This window comes from Rhinolophus sinicus, chromosome 15 (assembly GCF_057876585.1).
Source record: "Rhinolophus sinicus isolate RSI-liver-muscle chromosome 15, RSI-T2T, whole genome shotgun sequence".
Classification (NCBI taxonomy): Eukaryota; Metazoa; Chordata; class Mammalia; order Chiroptera; family Rhinolophidae; genus Rhinolophus; species Rhinolophus sinicus.
This window is the reverse complement of record NC_142515.1, coordinates 123,187,306-123,201,467: the sequence shown is the minus strand read 5'-3', so window position 1 is coordinate 123,201,467 and position 14,162 is coordinate 123,187,306. Positions and strand designations below refer to the sequence as shown.

Genomic DNA, 14,162 nt, shown 5'->3' with positions numbered 1-14,162 from the left:
GAACTGACACCTTTCATTGACTCAGCTATCACAAGAATGATTCATTTTGACAATGGAATAAGAACCTTCTCAAACGGCGTTTTAGTTACAGATATATCAGGTAGACCACAGCCTCGCATCAATAAGTTAAACGAAAATCATCTGTACTTGACAACTTACAAGCAAGGGACAGTGTAAATATATGAGTGCAAGTCTACTGCACTCCATTTTTTCCCTAAGATTATGAGGGATTTTGTAAATTATAATTCATAGGTATTATTAAATTATCAACCGCTTTATCCATTTATATTGTATAGAAGTGAAATAACAATTTTGCTGACAACCCCCATTACAGAAACTGATCAATTTTAATAAACTGATAAGTATGTTATAACTATAAATTTTATGTATTTTGAACATCACATTGTAAAATAGGTATAAAATATCAATTACAACTAGGCACCATTGAAATATTTAATATCTGAATTGACAACCTAAAAGAGCCAATATATTTTAATGAAATGCAGGCATAAATTGGTTGGTAGAAAGTTATATTAGAGATAGAAGTAATGTGTGCCAACCCATAGGCTCAGTGCTGTAATACAGAGGATGCCAAAAATATGTATAACATTTTAAGAAAGAAAAAAAAAACTGTATTAAAATCATAATACTGATAACAAAAGATGAATACAAGTCGAGTATACCTTTTCTTGGCAACCCCGATATATAGTCTTATTACAGTCTCACAATGAACCTTTGATGGATACCCTGTTTCCCCAAAAATAAGACCTAGCTGGACAATCAGCTCTAATGTGTCTTTTGGAGCTAAAATGAATATAAGACCCGGTATTATATTATATTACATTATATTATAATATAATATTATATAAGACCTGGTCTTACATTCTAGTAAAATAAGACACTCGATCTTATATTCATTTTTGCTCCAAAAGATGCATTAGAGCTGATTGTCTGGCTAGGTCTGATTTTCGGGGAAACACAGTATGATAGTGCCCATTTTACATATGAGTACACTGATGCTGAGATAATTGTTTAGTTTGCACAAAATCATACTCGTTTTTTCTAAAAGTAATTCTCATATATTTCGTCTCTGCTCAGTTACCCTCGGTCAGAGAAAAGGAAGGAAGCTCCTGCAGTGTCTGTCTCTCTGACACTTCTGTAGGCATATTTAACAAGAAATTCAGGTGCTAAGGCAGAGCAGCTTGGGCTGGCTGTGACCTGAAAATCGCATGCTTAGTAGCAGACTGGAATATCTATGAGAGAAAGCCCTCCAAAAGTTTGACTTTTCTGGGTAATAGTGATAAAAGAATGGAAGAATTTTCTCTCTTCGTTGGTTCCAGAAACAACAGCTTATATTCTCTGAAGTAGGGTGGATAAATTTTTATATTACTCTATTCTATACACATTAAATTTATTTTATATTAACAGTATTTGCTCATATCTTATAATATTGAAGGCAGAGAAATGCATATCAGTAAATACAAATTCCTTATGTTTGCTGGGGAAAATATACAAAAAGCAGCTTTTGTTGCTAAAGGTTTCCACATCTTTCTATATGTGCTATCACCTTGGCTTGGAGCACTCAGGGCAGTTTTGTAGCTTAGTGGAAGGTCTTCAGTGCCTCCCAGTTCAGCCTCAAGAGGTCCCGGCAAACTTGGGATGACTCAGCTTTATGATTACATCTGAGAAATCTGGTGAGAATAATTCTATTCGCAAGTATAAAATCTCTGTTTGAAAAATAGTTGCAATTGTATAGCCCTCTCTACTCCATTCTAAGACATAGCTCTAAATTCTTGAAAGAAGACACACACATACACACACATGGATTAATCAGATTAATCATTTGAGGTAGTGACGGTGCAAAGACTGTACAACAGGGTAAACAAAGAATTGACTTTGGAGTCTGAAATATCATGTTCTGAGTCCTCCTTGTGTTGCATAAAATATGTGAATTCTAGCATGTTAGTTTCCTTTTTAGAGCATGTTTACTCACATATAAAATGGTAAAAGTAATATGTCTAATTTGTTGGTTTCTCTGAAATTTAAACAAAATATGTAAAAATTTTGGCTCTAAAAAGGGTTCACAAAATAAGTTTAAATTCTTTCTTCCTTTCTTCATCAGTTTGAAATTACTAATTAAATATATTACAGGTTACCCTAAACAAAATATATGCCCCTTGAAGTCAGAAAACTTAAAAAAAAAAAAAAAAAATCTTTAATTCCTCCTTGAACATAAACTAGATAAAAATAGATAAGTGACTAATTTAAAACTTTGGATCAGTATAAGGACTATAGATCTTGCTATTGATAACCATTTTTTTTTCATGGTAGTATTTATGCGCATCTTTTGCTAAACTATCTTAAGATAGAAAAATATCTTCAAATAAATTTATTGACGTCCATAACTGAAACACATGGTTGCTGACTTACATATGATTTTGTTTCAGTTAAATATTCATACATACTGTGTTGAATATATTATCAAACTGCAAATCTCCCCCTCTTTTCTGCCCCTCGCCCCCCCCACACACACTGCGGTTCAAGCCATTTTTTCTCAGTCTAGTTGTGTAGGACACAGCTCCCTGACCCATGCCGGTGTTATGAGCCTTGCACTCACAGCAGTTCACACCAGCTGCCAGCCACTCATGCTGGCTGCCAGCCGCTCTTGACAGCACATGGTAGCCCACGGCAGCACACAGCAGCCCACGGCAGCTCACACTGACCTCCGGTTGCTCAAGGCAGCAGCCCAGCTCCAGGGAGAGCCATTGTTCACAATCTTAGCTGTAGAGGGCACAGCTCACTGGCCCTTGTGGGAATCCAACCAGTGACCTCAGTGTTAGGAGCAATGCCCTCCAAACACCTGAGCCAAGGGTCCAGCCCGCAAAATGTTTAGGGGACGTGAATAACAAGTTTTCTATTGTAATTATGTAAATTATAATTTAATTGTAACACATAGTCTTACATATAGTTGATAGTTAATTTTGTATACCAAAATTGTTTAAATTATCCCTGATAAGATGGTTTCTTCCTGGTGAAATGGGTTATTTGCCAATATTATGGTTAAACAGGGTTCAAGTTTAGTTGTGTGCAAAGCATCCCTTGAGGTGACAATGCATAATCTATGATGCTTCAGGCACCGTGTTGGCCCATAGAAGCTGGGTATTTAGCTCATGCCTGGTCAAAAAACAAACAAACAAACAAAAACCCAAAAAACTAATAAAGGACCAGGTTTGTATTTATATAGAATAACAGAAATTCATTAAATAAAATATGACATAGAAATAACCATTAATATTGCATACCTTTCAATGTTACCTTTAAAGACATGTTACTTATGGAGCCTGGTATTATTTTTGGGGAAAAAAATTATAGTTTCTCTTTTAAAAATAGCACCCTAAGATTGAATTTCACTGTATAGGTATGAGGTATATTGACTATCTTCTTCTAATCCTACAAATTCAATTCATTTCAAATAATAGGTTCTACTGATGGAAACTTATTTTCTTATTTCATACATGTGAAGTGTAATAACACCTGCAACCAAGTTCTGGCATACATAAATCAATAATTTCAACTATAAATGTCATTTTCCCCACAGGTTTTACTACTTTTGGTTTAAGAATCATCATGGTTCAAAGTACAGGTTTATTCCTTAGAGAAGCACATTATTAGCAGCAAAATAATCACCCAGATATGTGTCATTGAACAACTGCCCTTTTAGGTTAGCTGTATGCTAAATAGAGATTTATACAATATCCCCATAAAGAAGTACTTAGCTACTAGGGGCATAACTAAAGTCATTAAAGAGAACTAACAATGAACTTAATTTAAGGCATCAAATGAGCAAAATACTTTACAAGTGGCTGGAATGTTAGTATTATGATAATGTTATCCTATGTTAAGAACAGTTAATCTTGCAGTTTCAAGGTGATGAAGCATGATACACACTTTTCCTGAGTGCTTGCTGTGAGGCTTTCAGTGGTTTCAATTCTCCTCTATCTCTTTATGATAAGGCATTACACAAAAATAAAGGTAGTGACAATTGCAAAATGGAGTAGGTAGTTATTTCACCATCTTAGTGAGCAAATTGTCCTGGTCATAGAGTCTCACTGAAATGTTAAAACATTCAATTAGACCATATGGAGACAATCTGATAATAAAGCAAGTTGAACGGTCAAACATTGCCCTAAAGCGGAACATTTCTATTTCAGTTCCCAGTGTGTCTAATCATATTACTGCATGTTTACCTGAGTCTTGCCAGGTGTTTGCCCATAATTCCCATAGTTATAAACCTAATCCTTTGGAAGAAACATGAGACTGGGCAGGAAAGCAATTAACTCCACTATTACTCTTACCTGCCTTCAGAATAACCCAATTTTGCCTAGGACTGAGAGAGTTTGTGGGACATGGGACTCTCCACACTAAACCAGGGCAAGTCTCAGATGAACGGATGAGCTAGTTACCCCCTTGTCCCTATCTTGTTTACTTGTGCTGACTGGGCCCAGACAGATACTGTAAGCCTGAGCGGTCCACCTTTCTGTTCTTCCTGTCATTAATAAAATAGAACCACAGATAGTAAACATGATAGTCACTGATGATATGATCTATTTTCTCCAGGGCCCAGTGACTTTAGTACTTGGTCTTTTACTGTTTTGTATATCAAGATATTTCTACACTGCTTCCTTACCCCATCAGATACCTATCCCCACTTGGGTGATAAATTCATCAATGCCTCCAAAGTAAAGTTTTTGTGTTTTTAAGTAAGTTACAGCTTGAATAAGAAAAAAATAAATAAAAATGTGGGAATGTGGGGACAGTGTGGAGAGTCCTCTAAATCAGAGGCTATACACTCAGGCAATAGATAGAGCATTGTTTGGCTAAGAAAACCCACTGCTTTTACACCTGAGTATCTTCACAGATTAAAATAATAAAGAACCTGTAGGACATATTCCTGTGATGACATAGTCCCGTTTCACAACTTATTTGCATTGGCTGAAAACACATGTAATGATAACCCTCAGAACACAAGCTCTGGAGCTAAACCGGATGAAATTAAAATTTTAGCTATGCCTCTTATCTGCTATATGACCCTGAACTAGCCCATAAGTTCTCTGTGACTTAGTTTGGTCATCAGTAAAATAGAGATAATAAAAAGTGCATGCTTCATAAGTTTGGATGATGGTTAAGTGACGTACAGCTGAGCCTTGATCAACACCAGTTTGAACTGTGCAGGTCTACTTACATGAAGAAATTTTTCAATAAATACTGTTGAATGGCCTCCCTGTTTAATTAATTTAACACATGTAGTTTTACAATTGCTAATCCTTACTGCTGTGAGAAACAAATATACCAGTTTGAATCTAATGTTTGTAATTTATAATTCTATGAATGTCCCTATAACAACTGCTTTAGATGCATATCACAATGTTTATATGTTGAATTTAATTTTTATTCTGTTCAATATATTTATTAATTTTCCTTGAGGCTTAATTTTTGACTCACTTTTTTTTGAAGTATGTTTAGTTTTCAAATATTTGGAGCATTTCTAGATATATTTTTGTTACTGATTTCCAGTTTAATTCCTTTATAGTCTTGAGTGTACCTTTAAATAATATTGCACTGCTTCATGTTCCTCCTGCAAAGAGCTGATGTCCACCTTCCTCAGATCCATGCCATGAAAAACACTTTCTCAGAAGTTCTTCAATATTTTACATAACCTCCTAATGAGGTTAATGAAGTAAAAACCTAGAAGAGATTGTGGACACTCTTCACATTTCCAACCCCCATAGGCTTCACCTATTCTTCCACTGCACATTGATTATCCTCACCGATTTACCACTCACCCTAGTGGCATCCTGAATGTTTCTTACTAATAGCCCAAGTGAGCCAGTGCTTGTTGTGTTTTTCTGACTGTCTGTATTTATTTTATTCATCAGTTGGTTAGCCTGTGATCACAACTAACTACTGAGTCAAAAAAAATAAAATAACATAAACAACAACAAAATGAAGAAACAAACAAAGCATGGGCATTTTCTGTTTGGCTGAATTTTTTGGTTGGTTGGTTGGTTTCAGTTTAGGATTGAAACCCTTTTCAATTTACTAGATCCTAAACAGAAGCTGGAAGTCTGGAAGTTTATTCATTTACTTTAATAATAAATTCCCCTCCTATTTACTTCAGAATCCCCTTAAGTATCTTTCAAATAAGAATACTAATTACCGTGTTATCCTAAAAATAAGACCTAGCTGCAAAATTAGCTCTAATGAGTCTTTTGGAGCACAAATTAATATAAGGCCCGGTCTTATTTTACTATAATATAAGACCATGTATATTATAATATAATATAATATGATATAATATTACATAATATAATATAATATAATACCAGCTCTTATATTAATGTTTGCTCCAAAAGATGCATTAGAGCTGATTATCTGGCTAGGTCTTATTTTGGGGGAAGCAGGGTAATATAGTCTTTAAAAAAAATACATGCTTCTTAAATGTAGAAAACAAAATTAATTTTGGCACGAGAAATTATATAATACCAGGTTGAAAATGTATAATAATCAGATAAAGTTATGTGATAATATAATGAGTAAAGAAACTGTAAATTTTTAGATATATGAAAAAAGAGTAACTATGTCACATGAATTTGGCTTAAATGTGAATTAATACATACTTACGGTATAAAGCCAGGCTATAATTAGTTATTTGGCTAATAAGAAAGGGATAAGATTAAATCAAAGAAATTGATAGGTGAAAACAAAAAAGCAGATGTTGGCACATATTAATGATTAATCAATTCAACTGTTATAAGATATTTAAGAAAATATTAGGGGAAAAAATATATATATACATACACACACGTGTGTGTTTGTGTGTGTGTGTGTGTGTGTGTATCCATGAAATGATGGATATTAGGGGTAAGAAGCTGTAGTAGTTATTACATGGATTAGTTAATGATTATAAGAATCGATCTTTGGCTTTATATGAAGATTTCAAGGTAGCTATGTTACTCCAAGTGAATAAGTTCAACCAAACCTTTTTCTGTCTTAGAATAATTGTGCCTCTGCAATCTTGACGCTGTCACAAAGTGGGAATAAATATGTACTACTATAAGTTGTGGCTTATAAGAGTACCGATTATTATGAGTTGAAGTCTATTAATAATACAGGATTTTTCATATCAAGAATATTAAGCAGATGATATGTTCAAATTCAAAATATACTTCATCGTGAAGAAAATCAAGACCAAGGATGATTCGGATCTAGGCATATGACAGTTCCGTGCAGCAGAATAGCCTGCTGCGGAATGTCTGAGTCCAAGGCCCGAGGAGACATTTCAGGAAGACGAGCAGTACACAGCCAAGGAAAGCGTGAGTGAGCTATACTCTGCTGCCTCAAGCCGTTGGTTAAGTTACAGTAGTAGAGGCAAAGGGAGAGAAAGGTGTAGATACACTGACGAAATTTTGAAAGGCAGCACCTTAATAAGAATCTAGACAGGTCTTACCATAAATACTAAAGAAGTAGAAGCTTGTCCACAAAGACGCTGCTAGTGATTTGGGGGTATACTTTTGCAGCATGAATTATACTAAGGTTGAGTTATAGCAGAGTAGATACAACCCAATCAAAATAGTAGTAATGACTCCATAGTTGGAGTCTATTGTTAGGACACAAAGGATTACTGATACAGACTGAATTGCATTCCCTTGAAAATTCATGTATGAATGACTTAATCTCCAATGTGGCTATATGTGGAGATGGGACTATTGGGTGGTAATTATATTAGCTGAGGTAGAGCCCTCATGATGGGATTAGTGGCTTTATCAGAAAATGAGAGGAGATTGAGCTCCCTCCTCTCTCTCTCTCTCTCTCTCTCTCTCTCTCTCTCTCTCTCTCTCTCTCTCTCTCTCTCTCCCACACACACACACACACACCCGCCCCTCCTATGTGAGGACATAGAGAGAAGGTGCCAGTACATAAGCCAGAAATAGGGTTCTAAGAATTGGCCAGCACCATGACCTTGTTATTTCCCAGCTTTCATACTGTGAGAAATAAGTATCTGCTGTTTAAGCCACCCAGGTTATGGTATTTTGTTACAGCATCCTGATCAGACTAACACAGTAATAAATATAGTTTAGGAACTCTAGTAACCTAATGCTATTTAAACTTTAGATTCAAAATCAATAACCACAGTCAGTAACTGAGGAAATATCCACATGTCTAACTGAATCCAAACAAGATGGCAATGGAGATAATTTTTTTCTTTCTATACTTCGTTTTAAAAGAAGAGGATGGGGAAGAACTTAATTGTTAACTACTCTTCCAAGGCACAGGCAATTACCAGTCTGCTTTTCTCTCCCCCAGTATTTTTTCATTCTCTGTATTTTCTTATCACTTCAAGGTAGTGATTTCAGAAGGAAATTTGAGTTCCTGGATTTCTTCCTTTCCTGCTCCCTGCCAATTCACTTCATAAGCTATGGAAAAGTCTTTTGATTCTTTTTTGGAATCATGATGAAATGTGCCTAGCTCATTTTCTGTTCTCAGTTTTTTTGTTGTTTTGTTTTTTGTTTTGTTTTGTTTTAATCTCAACGTTTGCTGAGCATTTTTTGTTGTTGTAGGACTCTGTACAAACATGATATGTGATAGGTTGCAACTCAAATAAAGAGGTTATTCTTGCCCTCTTCCTTCTGGGATTCTATTGCATCCATGAAGCTTCCATTACTGTGAAGTATTTACTTTTATCACATAAGTGATAACGAGGACAGAAATTTTTAAGCATTGGAAAAAAAATGATAAATTATCTTTCAAACAGCTGGCATTAAACTATGATACAATAAAACACTATACATATACTGAAAATTTCACATTTTAAAAACCTTACATTTTCTGGTATACAGCTTATTCAGTTTTTAGTTTTTCACTTAATAAGGGTTTCCGGACCGAATGAATAATGGTCATCAGTGATCATCCTGTGCAAAAGCTTCCACTTGCAGGAAAATGTTCATTATTTTAGTGATTTTAAATATAGAAACATTAGAATAAAGATGAATTTTTATTTATCCGTTAAATACTCTTACTACTTTGCTTATATTATGCTTCATTTTTAACATTTTTTCTAAATGTTTTGCTGTCTCTGTGTACAAAGTTAAAAGAGATTATGTTTGACATGCCATTCAGGAAACCTTATTCTTCTTTGATTTTGCTTCTATTTTTACTACCTGGCTGACACCTACTTGGTTCAGGGAGGAAGAGCCATCTCATTTTTCTATTTCCTTGATTCCTCCAAGCTGCCGTTTTGTTTACTGTGCTTTTGTGGATGCTCTTATACCATGTTTATGGCACGGAAATTGAGCTGGACTCAGGCCAGATTGACATAGAGCACTGCCATTAAAATGAGCTTTTATGACTAGAGGAACTGGTGGCCCTTGTGTAGTGTATTTTCTTTCCATTAGGCATGAAGATTGCCTTATGGATGACTCCATTGAAACTCCTTTACTAATTGAATGCGATGCCTGACAAGAGAGTCTTGTGTATCCGTAAACTAGAACAGTCTACCTTGAAAAGGCTGATATTTTATTTATGTTGCACTCTCTTAGCTCCTCTAGAGAGTCTGTTTCTCAGTTCAGTTTTTCAGTTATCCCATTGATTTTGGCAGGACCAAGATACTCAGCCTAAAAATACATTGTGTGCATGACTTAATTTTTTTAAGATCTTCGCACCAATCAAGAGTTGAGAATTCTTATGTATTGGACACAAAATCAGGTAATGTTGCCAAAGCATTCTGTGGTGCAGTAATAGTCAAAGTCTGTGCATATAGAGTCACCCAGGGGGCTTATTAAAACATGCCCCACCTTCAGAGACTGTGATTCGACAGTTTTGGTAATGGTGAGGAATATATGTTTTAACATGAATTCTCAGGGGACTTTCATGCAGGTTGCTGGCCAGTGTTTTATGAAAAGCAAACACACTGGAGTAAGTTTGATGATATCGGACTAGTGAAACCCAGCTTTAGTTTTAGCTGGAGAATTTTCTAATATTGTAGCGTCACTGTGAGTATTAAAAGCCTGGCATAACTGTTCAATAAATGTTATTTTCTTTCCATTAGATAGTATTTTGTTTAATCCAAGAAACATATTAATACTTCATATATCGCTTAAAGTAGAGCTCCTTCTAGTTAAATAAATGTGTGGAGTCTTTTAGCTGAAAGTCTCCTCCAATATATTTTATGTAATATTGACTTTTTGAAGAAAAGAGGTTTTACTTAAATTATATATGTCCGTTCCTCAACACAGCATATACTGTACTTATATTGATACTCCCATCCTCTCAATTTGTGCTAATTCTTTGAATCTTTACTTTTAAATATTTCATCCTACAGATTTTATTTACACTGGATTTCATTTTAATGTTTTTGTCATCTTTGAAGTAGTATATAAAATTATTCCCCAAATTTAGAACACACACAGAACAGGTACAACTCTATCTTTTGATTGAAATGTATTTGACTTGCTATGAAGGGCAACCTAACCTACTTTTTAACAGCTTGATTTATGAAGACATAAGAGTAACATGATAATTCCTACCAGTAAGCAGGAATTATATGGTCACAATAATAGGGAAATATAATAAGATGAGAGTGGATTGTAAAATGCTTAGTCTTCTGAAAAATTCTCACCAATCTGAAGCTTTTATAACCTCCCAATTGTATTGTAATTAATGCTGTTGTAGAGAATTATCAACTTAAGTACATTCCAGCAATCAAAGTTGAAATTATTTGCAGAGGAAACTGTACAATTCTATCCTGAAAAAAATATTTATGCCTCTCCCCATCCCCCCAAAATATAAAATAACCTTGAAGGTTAAAATAAGAAAAGTTTCAGAACACGATTGCACATTTTCTAATGAAATGACAAAGTTGTTTCCATTGTAGACAGTATTTTTGACAAAGTTCCATATCTGAGGTTAATGACAATGTCTTAAGGGCACAAGTCTTGAAGGAGAGTAGAATTGGTTCAGGAAATTGAAGAAAAAAGAAGAATTAAAAATGTATATGGATAAGATAACACAGTACAGGGCAATAAATAAGAATAAAAGTGAAAACAGGTAATCAGGTTATGAGTTACTCTAAAACTCAAATAAGCAGCATATCATTATCAAAATGAGTTGTAAAAATGTGTAAATGCATGCCACTAATTTTTTCCAGGTTATGTCCAAATAACTATTGCAATAATAATGATAAAAAAGAAGTGCTCAAAGCTTCTCCAGACTGAACAACAAAAGTCAGTTTGCTCTTACATGAAAACATTAGTATTTACTGGTTCCCTATGTAGTCACTGTTGGAATTTAGCACAAGTTTATGAAGGATGAAAGTGATTTGTATACCCCAAATAAATAAATGAGCAACACTACTGGGAGGAAGGACTTCTCACTTCTCATTTCTTTTATTAATGAATAATTCTCCACACCCCATCTAAAAAGGGAAATTTTTGTGTTTAGCTCTTTAGCTGGCTGACAAGTTGACATCATCATAATGTTCTTATAATTAATCATAATCAAAATCACAATGAAGCATGGACTGTACTCAAAAGAGAAAAATTCTTGTAAATTAGAAATTAGTAGAATGCTTTGTCATTGTTACTTCTAGAGTTTTCTGGTATACTGCCACTTATCAAACAAATCATTTAAGGTTTATCTATATTCCCCAAGTAGAGTTAGGCTCTTCTAGGGATCAAAGATACACTTGAGTTAACAATATAGTTTAAGAATTAAAAAAATAAGTGTGCTCACTTATATCATTTAATGAATATTTACAACGTAGCTTATGAAAAAGGTGATCTAACAAAGGCTTGGTGTAAGAGTCTTGAGAAAATAAGAGACTATGCAGTGGGCAGGAATCATTCTTAAAAGTGAAGCATGTTGATTTTGGTGTTGAACGAATAGGTATGAATATATGCAAAGAAGATAGGCCTGGTACAATTATGATAGTGGTTCTGAAAGTAAGCAAATTTTCTAAAGTGGTGGTTGTGTATTTAGCAGTGATTACATGAAAGGTGTGGAAATAAGGAAGGGAGGAAAGAAGGAAGGAAGAGAAAACAAAGAAGGATTTGAGTAGAATTATTGAGTAAATAGCATATTATTTGAACATTATTTGTCACTTGTGGGAAGAATTGAAAGGATTGGAGACTAAAGAAAAATGGGGGACTCATTGAAGAGATATCCAAATATGCAAAATAATCTATCCTAGAGACAATAATGGTTACAACCCATCCATTATCTCACCTTTGTGCATTCACCTATTATTCAACAGCCTATCTTTGCAGCTGTCTTATTTTTATCCTGACACCAATGATACAGCAGGAATCTACATTTGAATTTTTGCTGATCAACTTTTCACTGTTATTTACTCCTCTGACATTCTTGCTCTCTGGCTTGCACAGTATACGTTCCATAATCAATCACTCTTTCTGAGAAACCACATCTTCCCTTATCTTTGGACCTCCTCCCTCCACCGTCCTCTCACTGTGTAATGTAACTGGGGAAAAAAAAAATACTGATTTAATCTAAAGTTTCCCCTACTTTGAAACTGTATCAATGCAGCAAAATGTAGCTAGAGAAAAACATACTACCTCAATAATTGGTATCACTTAAAAATAAAAACAACAAACATCCAGTGAGTCCAAAACACCACCAAGCAACCATGTGTACTTCGGTAATCCCTTTCTCTTTAACATCCCTTTCACAATTCCATTATCCTTAACCCCCAATAATTCCTCCTGGTCGCCATTCTTTTCTGATAATCAATATTGTTTTTGAATTTTCTAGGACAATTGATATAATCAGAAGGGATTTTCCAAAATCTGACAATCTATTCATGTACGAGTATTTTGCCTTCCTGACTCATACTTAAACTTATGCGTGCTAGATCTCACACTTTCTTTTTATCACGGGCCTCATTCCAGTAAGATTCTATTGGTCTTTTGCCTGTGTTTTCTTTCTGTCATTTTTTTTCACACTCTACTATATAATTCTATTCAGCATTAAGAAAAAAGTTAATTCTCCTCTCTTAATTAAAAGTTTCTTTTCCCACAGTATCTCAAGTAGCTATACTCATGCATCACTTATTTGCTTTCCATTGCAGCAACATTTCTCAAAAATATATATATAATTGCTGTCTCCTATTCCTACTATTAGAGCCAAGTTTCAACAAAATCACATAATATATTACTATTAAGTTTCCATTAAAAACATGTCACACTACATGTATGTTTAAAGATATATACAAAAGAATCACCCCGTTCAGGATAGAACTTACCTGTGTTGTGGAAAAGGGAGATTGCATCTGGAAACACAATGGAACTTCAGGTGTACTGGTCGTATTTGGTTAGTATGCAAATGTTAATTATGTATAATCTTGTATTATTTTAATTTAAAAATAAGTCTGGATAGCAGGGAAGTAAATGTGGAAACAACTATAGAAGAGGGATTTTCCTTCATGTGCTCCAAATTAGCCAAGTCTTATTTTCTCATTCCCTTGCCTCAAGCACAGACCACCAACCCCATTTTTTAACAAATAAGTAGCTAAAGCATCTCCTTCTAATTTGTAATTGCCTAAGAATGCTGAAAAGATGAAGACAGTCATCCACGGGTGACGTGGACAGACTTACCCACCAAGCCTGAGAGCTATTCCATGAAGCTGACTGTGATATCCTCCAGCATGGAGCAGATTCACCTGCAGGGTTAAAGAGTGGTGACTGGTCAATGAAGTCTTATCCTAAGCACATGATTTCTAAGCCAATACAAAAGTTTCCATTATGTTTTCCACAACTGGCCAGAGTCCGAACTTCAACAGATTCAACCAGCTTTACTCACAGCCATCGAGTAGTAATGGAATGGGTAGGGAACAGTGTCTGATTTACTGAAATTAAACTTTCCCTCAGCCTATTGGAGAGGTCCTCAGGATTTAATTTATTTCAGTACTTAATATAATATATTTGTGTGTTTTTTTCCCTCCACATCCAAATTTATAGACTAAAATTCAAAAAGTAGCAACATTTTCATTTAACCAAAATAACAACAACAAAAAAACATAACTTGTGATTTCTGAGGTATTAGCATCTATGTTCCATGACTTCCTACTGTATAACTTCCAAAAGAAATCATTT

General features: G+C 34.7%; 1 long non-coding RNA gene across 8 annotated transcripts in view; it reads right to left on the bottom strand.

Annotated features, from left to right (window-relative positions):
• Positions 1–14,162, bottom strand: part of LOC109456613 (uncharacterized) — a 311,202-nt gene that overhangs the window by 134,550 nt on the left and 162,490 nt on the right. For all 8 annotated transcript variants that reach the window (XR_016019085.1, XR_016019083.1, XR_012498221.2 and 5 more), the window contains one exon: positions 13,665–13,729. This is a non-coding gene — a long non-coding RNA (uncharacterized LOC109456613). The remainder of the gene's footprint in view (positions 1–13,664; positions 13,730–14,162) is intronic.